Source organism: Sander lucioperca, chromosome 9 (assembly GCF_008315115.2).
Source record: "Sander lucioperca isolate FBNREF2018 chromosome 9, SLUC_FBN_1.2, whole genome shotgun sequence".
In the NCBI taxonomy this organism is placed as follows: domain Eukaryota; kingdom Metazoa; phylum Chordata; class Actinopteri; order Perciformes; family Percidae; genus Sander; species Sander lucioperca.
Genome location: NC_050181.1, coordinates 13195606 through 13209588, shown reverse-complemented (window position 1 = coordinate 13209588; position 13983 = coordinate 13195606). Strand labels below are relative to the sequence as shown.

Sequence of the window (13983 nt, the reverse complement as noted above, 5' to 3'; positions counted from 1 at the left end):
AACAGCCTGCAAGCTTCTCCTGTACTGTACGATAATTCCTCTACTATGCGACAGTAAGTCGCGTGGTTATAACACAATCGTTAGCCTATTTTTACAAAAACGTCTACTACGGGGCCATAACGTGAGAGACAAGGTAATGGAGCCTTTTATACATTGTCGTGTTTCTTTAGAAATAAACAATGGATAAATAAAGTCTTTAAACGCTTCAGATGTAAAGTTATTCGGTGTCAAAGTGACGTCAAAATGAATGGCAGTCAATGTAATGCTCACAGCGGGTGAGTGCTTGTTAGCTTCAAAATGGCGCCATAGGAGCTATGCGTTGTGGAAAGAGGCTTACCCCCTTGCGCAGTTCAAAGTACATATTACAGCTACGGTAGCCTTCACACTTCAAAAGGCCGGTCTCTTGCTCTTTTCAATATCCTTTTTCTTTTTCTGGGCGAAGAAGAAGACTCCTGTTCCTGAAATTTGGATTTTGAATACGTGTGGTCCTCCATGTTTCCTTCTTCAAACTTGCCGGGGCCGGGAAGCTACGATACCCATTAGCAGCACCTGTGAGTTTATCATGTGACAGCGAAAACGCGAAAGGCGGAGCAGTAGGTCCTGTATGTCCCTTACCGGCTAACGTTTTTCAAGATGGCGCATGAATATGGAGCGTCTACCCCAGTTCAAAATTTCAAGCCAAAAGGAATACTTGGAATTGATGGTGGTGGTAAATATTCATGAAAAAGGACAAGTTTGTGAACGGGCAACACAGATTTTGATAATAAACAACTAAACACGTTACACACTGGACCTTTAAAGTACCCATATTATGAAAAAATCACTTTTTCTGGGATTTGGGGTGTTATGTTGTGTCTCTGGTGCTTCCACACTCATACAAACTTTGAAAAAAATCCATCCATGCCGTTTAGAGTGAGATACAGTTTCTGAATGTGTCCTGCCTTCAGTCTCTGGGTGAGCTGTTCAAAATCGGCACGGCTTGTGACGTCACAAGCCGAAACGAGCAGGCTAACTGCAACCATTAGCTCGTTAGCATGCTAATGCTAACGCTAGCATGCTACCTCGTTCTCAATAGGAAAGCACTGCTACAACACACACAAGTTCACCATAATCTACAAAAGAACTACTTACATGTGCACCCTCATTTAGAAGTCTCCCAGCTAATCCTGCCTTGTAACTGACCAAAGTTGTAGAAACAGCCTTTCTTTTACTGTCTATGGAGCTAGCTAGCTGACATGATCTACATCTGAGCTACTGCACATGTGCAGTGCAATCAAAGATAGTACAGAAGAAGAAGAAGAAAAGAGGTCTCACTCTGTAACTAAAACAGAGACCAGCTGAAAAGAGGATCTGCAGCAGTGAGAGAGAGCACTGCAGTACAACAAAAATATGGTGTTTTTTGAAAATTAAACCATGTAAACCTATTCTGGTACAACCTTAAAATACAATTATGAACCTGAAAATGAGCATAATATGGCTGCTTTAAAGTTTATTTCACCCGTGCTTCTTCTGCTATGACATGAAGTCAAAATGTCTGCTGTGAAAAGGGTCTATAGACTACAAAGAATTGTGCAACCTGTTTTTACAAATGTGCTACAGAAATAAAGCATTATGTTGTAATTAGTGCTGTCAAACGATTAAAATATTTAATCGCGATTAATCACATTAATGTCATAGTTAACTCGCAATTATTCACAATTAATCACACATTTTTATCTATTCTAAATGTCCCTAGAATTCTTTTTGTCTAATTATTTTTTTCTCATTTTAATGCTCTTATCAACATGGAAAAGTGGATTGGCTTGCTTTGTGCTTTTGTCGCCTGGCTTTGACGAGGGGGCGGAGAATTCGCATCAGCTGTGTGCTTGGCCATCAAGTGGTACTTCAGACTGGACGTGCAGCGATGATAGCTCAGTTCACAACGACAAAACACACAGATCACTTTGGTCTTGTCAATGGAACCATTTGGCAACTTTATAAAAGTTAACTTTCTATTCAGAATCTTATTGGCATCCATTTTGGCGTCTCGCGCTCGCCATCCACTCAAAACATAACGTTAGCCTACTAGCCTACTCTTTGGCCGACTTGCAAGCCCAAACAAGTGTGTGCGGCGTGCCTGTTGTTTTGTTTCCGGTCTAGCTAGATCCGGGGTGGTGTTGTAGTTTTTCTAACGTTACTAGTTGTTGCAACAGCATGTGAAAAAAACTACAAAGTTTGCTATGCCAAAAAGAACGTTAATCTCGCGCTAAAAAAATTGACGCCGTTAAAATTTTGAGTTTGAGTTGAGGGTTTGAGTTAACGCCGTTAATAACGCGTTTAACTGACAGCACTAGTTGTAATCAAATTGTTTTATTATGTAATGGGATGGGGGCACGTTTATTGCCTGTTGTGGTTGATTTGCAGGCCTGCTATAGTAGACATGTCCATTCATACTGAACTACTGGGAACTGCTTGGACAAAGAACCACATATCACATAGCCTCTATAACACACAAACAGATGCTACAATATACACTTTAAGACCTTTAACAACACAAAGACTGACATTAGCACTCTGCACTTCTTCCAGTGGTTTGGAAGCAAAGTGAACACAATCATACCTACAACATATATATTCTTTAAATATACATAGATGTTATAAAATAAAGACTTAAATGCCTTTATTCTGCAGTGTCTGTAACAACTTCTGTAAGTACTACAGACATGGAGCAATGCTCCCGTGGTTTCCTCACTATACTGCCTGCTTCCATTGGCAAAGTATTTCTATCTACTGATATAAAGCATTCCAGTAGAGGGTGGTCTTGAGTTAAGTATGGTCTAAATGTTGGCCTCATCACAGGTGTGATTCTGATTTACACAAGTCATTATTTTACTGCAGAGGGAAAACATAGCATCAGATAATCTGGGAGGGGAAACCATGTGACCCCTTGTGACAGAAGCCTCTGCAGAGGGGCATTCTGTCAAGATGTCTGTGTTGGTACCATATCCTCCCTGGCAACTTTGGAGGCACCAGCAGAACTGGCTCATTCTGCTTGTTTCATGTAGCATCACTGAGTCGAAGGCTATTTGGCCAGGTATATGCCAGAGCATCTTGACTCAACAGCTGGTGAGCTGGTGGTAGACCTACAAGGGGCATTTCATTAAATGATTCTCAAGCAAACAGGTCCTCATCCTGCTGAATCTTTCCCAGATAATGTATACTATTTTCAGACTCAGCCTCCACTTATCTAAAGGAAGCCTTCAGCAAAAGCTAAAGCACATTAAAGTGCTGAAGTGGCATGCACCATGCTCTCAGATTTCCTTTCATTCCTGGAAGGCAAAAGGGTTCTAAATTAGCACACCTCAACATGTTTTATATGAACAATCAACAAATAAAGTGAATTATCAAGATCCAGACAATCTGAGCAGGACCTGAAGCTTGGGGACCAGCATTAGAACTGAATGTGTCTCTGAGAATCATCTGTCAAAATCATTGCTTAAACTGATACTTGCTGGTATGGAGTATATGTACATTTCATAAGTTTAACCATTTTTATATACGACTTTTGTCCATGGACTGCTGACTTATAACAGCATACAATTTATGAATCAATGTAAGTACACATTTTATCTAAGGTATTGGGCTAAATTTCTGCTTTTCTTGCCTAAGCAAAACCAAGACATCTGAGAGGCGCAATATGAGACAGCTGCTGGATAAGAGATCACACTTCTGCTTTGGCCCCCACAGTTGGTAAACGATCTGCCATCACACCAAAGAACTGATGTGGAGACCGCATACAGAGTCAATCCGAAGGGGCTGGTTGGCTAACTTGGTTTAAGGGGCATGGACATAAACCTGCCTGAAAATCCCAACTCTGTGCGTAGCTGAAGTTGCTGTCAGATTTAACAGCTATATTACACATTGTTCCACCGGCAGAGATGAACAGTTATGCAGCATTTGGAGAACAGGACTAACAATGTTCCAACCAGCCAATTACAATACTATCTTAATAGCTCATTATTACAAACAATAATGACCCAAAAAATAGGCATAAACAACTTGTGTGAAGATACCAAACGTAGCAAAGGAAACATGGGCACCTGATGAATGGAACAGACACATTACTCTGATTCTAAAAAATACACAAACTAAAATAAACGGTGACGTTTCTTACATAGACTGTAAATATGGTCTATGGTTTCTCACCTGGTATTCACACTTTAAGACTTTGTGATCTTAATCACAGTTGGCTAATTCAGAATGTAATTCTTCATTCTTCTTCAGGGCATGCATGCAGGCCAGATTTGCACGTCCAGTCAATAACATTAACGTTTTTTTAAATCTTTTTTCTTGTTTCTTTTTTTGTCTCTTTGTGGATGTAGCAAAAACTGTCACTTTTAATACTTCTACTCTCTCCACCTCAAAATGCTCATTTGTTACATTCTCTGTCTATGATATTATTTTCTGGCTGTTTTTACATAAAAAATAAATGTTCTCTGGCACTGAGATAAGACATGTTAACCCTTTATAAAGACTTGTAACTTCTTGTCTTGTTTTATGTTGCATTAATTCACAATACATTTAGACAGTGATGCAGACTGAATATGCAACAATTAATTTATTTTCAACAGGAATGGAATCTGACAAATACGTTAAAAAAAAAATCAAACTGACACATATGAACAATCTGCAGCATAGTGTTTTCCTAAGCCAATTGAAGAAGCGCTGGACACCACTCTTCTTTTCAACCTTAACCTGGCTGATTGTCAGATCATCCTGCTCTGTATCATGGGTGATTGGAAGAGCTTGTAGAGCCACAGTCACAGCTGAGTATGGTTCTCTGCTGAGCTCCTTGATCACATCCTCACTGCAGGACTGCTGTAATGACTGGGGGTTCAGCAGGGGGAAGTCATGGGAAGTGGTGGAGATGGCCCCTTAGCAATATTGGCCTTAGGTGCAGGCTGCTCAGCTGGTTCAATCTGGACTATTGTCAAACCTTACTGGACAACAGTGATGGTAGGAGATTCATCAGCAGGGGTCAGTGTAGGTGGTGAAGCTGAAGCCCCAACAGAGGCTGGTTCTCTTGTGATCTGCTTGCTCAAATCCTCACTATTCAGGACTGATGTAGTCACAGAAGGAGTCAGAGGGGGTGGAGGAGCTGTAGCCACAGGAGCTTTTAGGCTGGGCGTAGAGGAAGAATCCTGTTTTATCCAAGCAAATGTTTGCAGAAGATTCAGAGCTAGGAGCGTGTGGAGGAGACAAGTTACCATCCAGGACTGATTTAGTGACTGGATGCTCAGTGGCATCCAGTCACATGGCATGGAATACCATTTCAAATTAAATTCAATGCGAACTTCGTACCCATTCCAACAGAAGTATGAGGGGAAAATGTAAAATCTGTATACGTTTTTCAACCCTAGAAAATAAGTAAGCTACTTGAATTAAATAAAACATTTTATTTAAATTATCAGTCATATTTAATACAATTTATTGGATTATAATATAATCCAATAAAATAAGATATATTACACTGCATAATGAGCACTTTTACTTTTGGTACTTTAAGTATATTTTGATAATACTTTTGTACTTTAACTTAAGGACGATGTTGAATGCAGGACTTGTAACTGACAAGTAATTTGTAACTCTACAACACAGTTTTTTTCTACTTTTACTGCAATACATGATCTGAGTAAGTCTTCCAACCTCTGTAAATCACCAACAACAGTCGTGCATGAAAACCTGCAGCAATGTTTAACACTGAAAACACACACTCAGTTCAGCGTTTACTTGCAGCTCTGCTACAGTAGCAGATAACCGTTAACGTTACCTGCCGGTCACATCGTCTCTAAACAGTCCGCTCACACTGAAGTCCTGCACGGATCAACAGATGTTAGAGTACGATGACTGCTCGCTCTGTTTGTTATAAGATGCACATCGAGCAGATTAATGCGCTCACAGATCCAATCTTTGCAGTTGTTACCGCTCTGTGTTTGGCTAGCTAATAAGCCGTTAGCCTGTTAGCTTGAGCTTTGTCTGAAGGCGCTGAGCGGCCAGCCAGGCTCCGAAAACACCGACACATTCCGCACATCCTCTGCTCAGTTTAACCGCTATCCCCCCGGTACCGGTCAGAGAGGCGTGTTTACTTTGTGTCTCGGTCCTCCGGTGCGTCCAGCGACGGGCTCCGGTCAGTTTTTAATTAGCCTACATTAGTAACAGTTAATTTTGTTACGGTATAAACTTAATCCTAGGAAAGGCAAAAAAATATAAGACCTCTGTAACGAAAGCCTTCTGGCTTCAAACTCAATGTCTCTCATTTTCATGCTGTTGTTCACCTCCCACACCAGCATGAGAAGAGGCTTGGTGTCTTCATCATCAAAGTCCTCCAATTCAAACTCCCAAAGCTGCACTCTCATTGTATCTTTGCTTTGCTCTACCAGCAGGTCTGTCATATCTTCAACAGTCACCTTAGATCGGATCCTCTTTTTTTTGAAGCCTCAAAAGTTCAATCACCAATGCAATCTTGGACTTGTAAGACTTCATATGCTAGCAGAGCTGCAAAGCGCGCTCATATATGGGAGTGTCGAACAACACCCTGATGGGCCTGTAGATGCCTCGGCTTCCTTGAATGAACTCCATTATGTGTTGATGTTGTTGTATATCAACATGCAGAACAGGCTGAAATGTCAAAGTGACAATGAAAATTTTCCAACGATTTCTAACAATAGACTGGAGAGTAGAGAATACTCATGCACAGTTGATTCAACAGGCACAAATGAACAGTATGTGTTCAGGCTGAAGAGTGGGTTAAGAATAAAGAATGATTCCGATGGAGTCACTGGAATTGACTTTCTAGAACTTGTGTCTTCTAGAACTCTAATCTTGAGAACTTCCATCTTCTAGAATTTTTTTTTCGGTTTTGTTTTTAAATTTCGACACTACAAAACCTTAATCGTCATTAGAGTGCAGATCGGGCCGCATTTTACTGTCCGAGCCCGGCCCAGCGGCCGACAAGCATTAAGATATTTATGTCTGAGCCTGATACGAGTCCGACACAGTTAAAATCTCGTTTTTTTTCTCATACTAATGACACATGTACGTTTGTTTATGTGGAAAGCCCGCTTTTATTAAGCAACTGTAGGAAGGCATTCGGAAATGTCAACAGATGAGCGCATCAGCGCACACGGGGCAACAAGCGCACGTTAATACAGGCGCGCACCTACATAATAAGCTTTTTTTAATTAAAATGTTCAATGCCTTATTGCGCTGATGTGACCGAGCCCAACCCGAACATCATTTCTAAATATCTGTCTGAACCCGTCCCGGCCCATCGTGAACTGTCGGGTCCCGACGGGCTCGGTTCGGGTATCCATCCTCTAATCGTCATCAAACATTTTCCCACAAACTATGACAGTTATCAATTATTCTGAGGTCAATGTGCTCCAACTCCAACAATAGCATTGCTGTTTTTAATCATCAGGGTTTATATTTACAAACCATGTTGGTGGGTTTTTTTTGGAGGGGGAGGTGAGTATTATATGTTAATCTACAGGACCCCATCTCTCTAGGAAATCTTGCAATTTATCTTGCAGGGGAAAATATTTTTTTTCCAACTCAATAATATCAATTGCCTCATTAATTAACTCTTTAAAAGGTCGTTGTATTGGACTCAAACCATTTGTTTAATAATATTTTTTGTTACCAAACAGATTGAAAAAAGGATATTATTTTGGTGCTTGAAGATAATCATGCAGATGTTCGGGGCATTTTGCTCGTACACATCCACGCATTTTTGCACCATTAGTATTTCAGTTATCCCTTTGTTATCCCACGTGCGGGCGTGCATGCGTGTGACTGAAGGAACTCACCTCCCATGTGAGGACAGAAAACTTGGTCCCCACAAGGTAAACTATTTATTTTTTTGCATTGGTTTTAGTGTTAAAGGCTCTGAACACCCACACAGGCAGCTTCAGTTAAACTGGCTGACTGGACCTCCTCCCAGGACTGTGTGGGTGTGTATGATGGATTGACATCTTCCTGAGTTTCCTCGTAGCTTTGTTGAACCTGTTAGGGCAGGACAAATGACAGCTTTATCATTCTTATTGGTAGAAAAGATTTGTGACCTAATAAATTCCCATCTAAGCTCCGGCCCACCTTCAACCTTAGCAGAGTCCAATCAGCCATAATAACTGAAATCACCTGTGTGGGTGTTCAGAAGCCCCAAGGTTGGAAGGTTATTGTTGGGGAACGTTCTTGTAATTAATGTTAAGTTGATAAAATGCCTGTTTTGTGTGTGTGTGTGTGTGTGTGTGTGTGTGTGTGTGTGTGTGTGTGTGTGTGTGTGTGTGTGTGTGTGTGTGTGTGTGTGTGTGAAGAGGTGTTGTCCTCAAAAAAAGCTACTTCAAACTACAACTGACATACACAAACATACTCACACATGTTAACATGTACATTCACAGGATGCAATAAAAGTCCACTGTCAACATTAACACACTAATTAAATGGGTCAAAGGTCAAAGGTTTCAATAGTTGGATTTTGGGATCATAGCAGACACACAGCAAATTTGTTGTTGATCTTTCAAATGAATACATGCATTTGGCAGGTGTTATCACCAATTCATATTTCAACACAATAATAATAAAAATAATAAATAAGTAAATAAAGGATATCCTAATTCTTCACTGACATCACTAATAGTAATGATGTAAGTAGAAATACATTGGGGGGAGAAAAAATTAAATAAAAAAGAAGAAGTGCAACCATAATCACTTATAATAATCATAGTAATATTCATTATTATAATCATCTATATACTAGGGGGAAAAGTAATCAGTTTAGTACTATATTAGGGTACTAGTATATTAATTAAATAGGAAGGGGAGAGAAGGAAAGGGATATGTATGTTGCTGGTAGAAATGTGTTTTGTGGTGTGGATGTAATGCATGTGTGGAAGATGTGATCAAGTAGTCATCTAAGTGGTTTTAGCTTGGTCTAGATGGATTTAAGATGAGTTATGAATTTACTCCAGGTTTCATTAAAGGCTGATATATTGTTTCTACTTTGGGCTGTTATTTCTTTCTAATGAAATGTGTTAGAAGCAAATTGATCCAATTTACGAAAATGATTTGTCAGAGAAACGAGCAATGGGTTTTGGTATTTGGTTGGGATGGTTACCTGAGTTAAATCCCCCAGCAAGCACAGTGATTGGGACAGTGGGACTCTGCAGCCCAGGATGTTTGAGAGGTTTTCTATGACTGCTGTCCACAGGGAATAAACTGGTTGGCAGGCCCAAGTGGCATGAAAATAATCATCTGCACTACCTAAAGTGCATTGTGAACAAATTTCTGTGTTGACCAATCCAATTTTGTGCATTTTACTTTGGGTGTAATGTGTTCTATGATTGGTTTTGAATTGTATAAGCTGTAAGTTTGTGTTAGTGGTCATAGAGAAAATATTTTTATTGATTTGGGTCCAGAAGTCAGAGTTGGGATGCAGATCCAAGTCACTTTCCCATTTTGTGATTGGAAGTGTTATGGAGATATCTGACATAGACATAGCGCAAAGTTTTGAGATTTTTTTTTTTTGAGTTTGTCATTTTAATAATTTCATTACTTAATTTTAAAGGTTGTAGAGTTGAGAGAGATTCCCTTTTGTTGCCATGATGGAAAAAGACAGGTTTGTTTTGCTGCAGGAAACCCGGATTATGCCAAACTGGGGTGTATCTACATGGTGCTATAACTTAAAGATTTTGTGAGTTTTCCACCAGGCTGCCAGAGTTGATGATATTGTAATAGTCTTGTAAAAGTCCAGTTTCTTGATTGACTGCGTTAGGAAGGGCAGGTCTGCAAGTTAAGTGGTTTTACATAATTGTTCTTCTAATTCTAGCCATGAATTGTTGTAATGTTCCCTTTGAGTGTTTAATGTTCGAAATAATTTGTTGCTCGGGGTGATGGGGAGTAGTGAAAAAATATAATTAATCTGAAGTAGAGTTTTCATTTTGACTGATGCGATGCGTCCAATGAGATTGAGTGGTAATCTGGTCCAATGTTTATGATAACAGTGATGTTAATGCCATTGGTGCTAAGGGCAAGAAATATGGTGTAGCCTACTTTGGGAGCAAAAATGAAGAATTTATATTATGGTATAAAGTGCAAGATACTTAGCTGGCACAGCAATGTATCGTCGTAATGTCGTTTAATATATTTTATTGACGTTGTACAACGGTTAGTAAACATATGACGCAGACCAGTATAAACAAAGCTAAGCAAGAAAAGCTATGACTCAAATTAACCTAAAAGAAACGAGCTATAATGTATCTGACACTCAGTGGCGTGTATTAAGCTTACCTGAGAAAGGTCTGAAGTGTACACTGCTGAATACTGCTAGAACCCACAACGTGACCCTACATGCCACGGTAACTACGTTGCAGTTAGTTAGCTAGTTAGCTAGCTAACTGCTACACAGTTTGTTGCCACTCTTTTAGGCTACTCTAAGGTGTTGCCAAATTACCTTTAGCCTACATCCGAAATGAGTTGACTTGAGCGGGCATGCGTTCCCTACAAAAACGTGTGGTGTAACGTTACTTGTGGCCAGTTGAAAAAAAAATCAAACTCAAAATGCTAGTTTTAAACTTGGACAAGTCTACCAGAATCTGTTCCTTTTTTCTCTGTGTATGCCCTATCCCAGTTACAGACGTGTTGGGTTATTGAATGCTCTTGAACATTTCTGTTTGGAATTAGAGGATTGTGATTGCTGATTCTAATTTTGCAACTAGGACATATTGGATCCAGATGGACTATTTTAGGGAAAATAAAAACATAAATATTTCATTAGCAACAGTGAGATCTTTCTTTCTACATATATATTTTGTTTACTACAGCAGACACTTGGTAAGTACTGAAATAGATGCACTAGTGTTGGTAAACTTGGTCAGCAGATGGCGCCAGTAACGCTTGTTTTCAGAGTCCTCACTCAGACACCCTTGATACCATTTATTACGAAGTACCTTTAACATAATTCAAAATAAGGAGACGACAAGGACATGTATTCTGTCATTTTAACCTTTTTGATGTGACAGTAAGTCATTATTTTTTCTACAGCCAATATAAACCTTACTTCAAAGCCAGACCTTAATTTGATCTCCTTTATCTTAATCAGTCAGTATATTACTTCATAATCAGAAACCTCTCTGCATCCTCATTCTGACCTTCTTTTAACCATATGATCATGAACATAACTGTGGCACTACTGATGCCAATTAAGCCCATCCAATCCTTAGACTAGGTAGGACTAAAGAAGGATGAAGTGGCTGCAGTAGTCTTGGCAGGGGATCCTTTATTCTGTGTCCTCATGCTGTGTCTGAGTCCAGTAGTTGGTAGACATCTCTGGGGGCTTTAGCCCATCAGTTCTGGCCCTCTAAACTGGGTATTTAAGGGGCTTACAGGGGGTTAAACCCCCAAGATTGGAGCCCTCAACTGCCTGTTTGAGAGATTACGCTCTTCAGTCTCCCATTTTCACCTCTCTGTCTTGGTGGAACAGCGGGAAGTGTGGAGGCTGGTAGTTAGAGACATGCCTCAGCTTGACATCTCGGGAGGGAGGAAGTGGTGATAAATGATTGGAGAAGCTTGATTAAGTAGAACATTACCACATGCTGTGCAACCAAATTCTAAGGAACTTGTGGATAAGATTTAGGTAAAAATTAAAAAGTAATGGAGCACCTTGCATTCAGAAAATCCTAAATAGGGTATGCATTGAGTAGTAAAGGGGTGCAGACATTTACAGTAGCCATACGTGCATGCATGAAACATGGAGTGGACAAATGTCTGCAGAGTGCTGGTCAGAGCAAGAACCTTTTGCTCCATTTCTCTCAGATGGAGATGTGAGGAGTGAAAGTAAGCCGTGCTGCATCTTTAATGAGAGTCTGACATCTTTAGTGCTACTGTCTCACTTTCTGTCCTGCCAGTGCCTTCTTCATCCTCACCTGCATGGTGCTCCCAGGGAGGACAGAAAACAGAGAATGCCACTAAGCCTCACAGACACTTTCAAGAATCTGAATGCCACCTCACACTCTCCTTAGAAGCAGATACCATTTACAGTAGCACCATATGTAGGTGCCAATCCCCTGACAGCAAGAAATCACACTTAAAAAAAACCTTGTGAAGCAGAGTCTGTGCCCTATTTATAATGACTCTATTTCCTCAGCGGCATTTAATTGATTGGTATAATGGTTTTCATAGACTCTTCATTAGCCTGTTAACAGCATTGGATCAATACAACATCATTACATACATGATTGAACCAAGTACCGGGCATCTGCTCCAGGACACATTGCTTTGTATTTGTAAACAGTCATTAATGTCACAATGACCCACTACATACATGAACCAGCAAGGTCCTGTTACTTTGCCAATAACTTAGACTGTTAAGACTGATTGGCTTAGTGCATGTTATTGGCTTGTTAGTAAATGATTGAGGGAGATATATAACCACAAAATTGATCAGATGTATTTTGATCAGCTGCCATTCAAATGAGCTAAGAAACAAATCATATATGCTTGAGACAGCCAAATTGGAGCAAAAATGTAATGTGCCGGCACTAAATATATTTCCCTGATGCTATGGGCCTTGGATTGTCACTACAATGTGAGAAAGGCTTGGTTCTAGTTCTGGTATTACACATATATTCACAAGTACCAATTGGCCTATTGCAGCCCATGATTGCAGCCCATATAATACACACCAAATGTCTTACTTAGTATCATCCCACAATCTGTTCAATCAACTTGAATAAACATTTGAAATACAAAAACAATGATTTCATTTTTAAACTCTAGCTAATTTGAATACAGTAAACACACTTTTAATAATGTATTCAGTGTGGATGCCTTTCTCTTTGTATGCAAGTCTTTATTTGTCTGTAAGCTTGTGTGAACTGAAAAGTTACAGGCATCGTATCTTATTTCACCCTCTATTCTTTCGCTGAGGGAGCATCCTCCACTGTTCACAAAACTAATTATTGTTGTGCAGATAGGTGGAAAAATTTGTTTAACCCATTTACCCCTTAGATTGCCTCACTTTCTGTGTTCATTGAACTCTGATGGGTTCTAAATACTTCCTTTTGAGATTATACACATGGGCCATGCACTGAGGTCAGATGCACACAGTCCTTGTGTTTATATGCATGTGCATGGGTGCGTGTGCTGAGTTGGTCTGGATAGAGTGACTTGCTTTGTGCGTGACCAGTCAACCACATCCCTCACAATAGGCAGAAAAAGGGGGTGACTACCTTTTGACAGAGCATTTTATCTCGGTGAGATCATAGCAATTGTCTATTTATGGCATTTGGCATGCTGTTATTAGAGGAGTGTTTAAACTGGGTGCAGAGCAATAGTGTTTAATTTCACCCTATTTTACCTTTCCTGTCCTCACTCCAAAACAGCTGCCTCTTTTGATAATCAAATGCAATCCAGCACAGTGGTTTATCCCAAGCCCTGCTAAAACTCCCAGTGCGTTTTTTCTTTTTCATTTTTAACAACCCCATTATCCCCTTCTCTCCTCTAAACTGACCACCACATGTTTTTTAAAACTGTTTTTGGTGCCTCCAACCTCCTACTTCAGCACCTGCCCCACCATCCTGCAAAGTGCGAGACAGAACCAGGGATAGAGGGAGGGGGAAAGTGAGGGGGAGAAGGGCGGGGGTTAAGAGAACTGGAGGGAAGGGTTGATGAAAACAACAGATCTCTGCTCCCTAATCCTTTTGTGTCGACGGTGTTAATCCACCCGAGCAAACCCAGACCCCCCGCCCACTCGACACCGCTCACCCTTCCTCAACCCCTGCTTCTGCACCATATACCAGGCGCTCCCACCACATAAACAACCGACAGCACTACTGAATGCTCGTCCCCCAGACAGTCAGGCAGAAGTACACTGTCGCCCCCTGACAAACACGCAACTCAGGCTCAACTCTTTCCCTGCTTTCATCCTGTTCATTTTTGTCACCACTG

At 40.4% G+C, this 13983-nt stretch overlaps 1 protein-coding gene across 1 annotated transcript in view; it reads right to left on the bottom strand.

The window, feature by feature from the left end:
• The window catches only part of gpc5c (glypican 5c), a 126971-nt gene extending 116331 nt beyond the window's left edge, over positions 1-10640 (bottom strand). Inside the window, exons 1-2 of the mRNA XM_031281127.2 lie at positions 10501-10640; positions 4729-4734 (exon numbers count right to left, since the gene is read on the bottom strand). The gene's annotated coding sequence lies outside the window, so the exon portion shown is untranslated. The remainder of the gene's footprint in view (positions 1-4728; positions 4735-10500) is intronic.
• Between the last annotated feature and the right edge of the window lie 3343 nt (positions 10641-13983).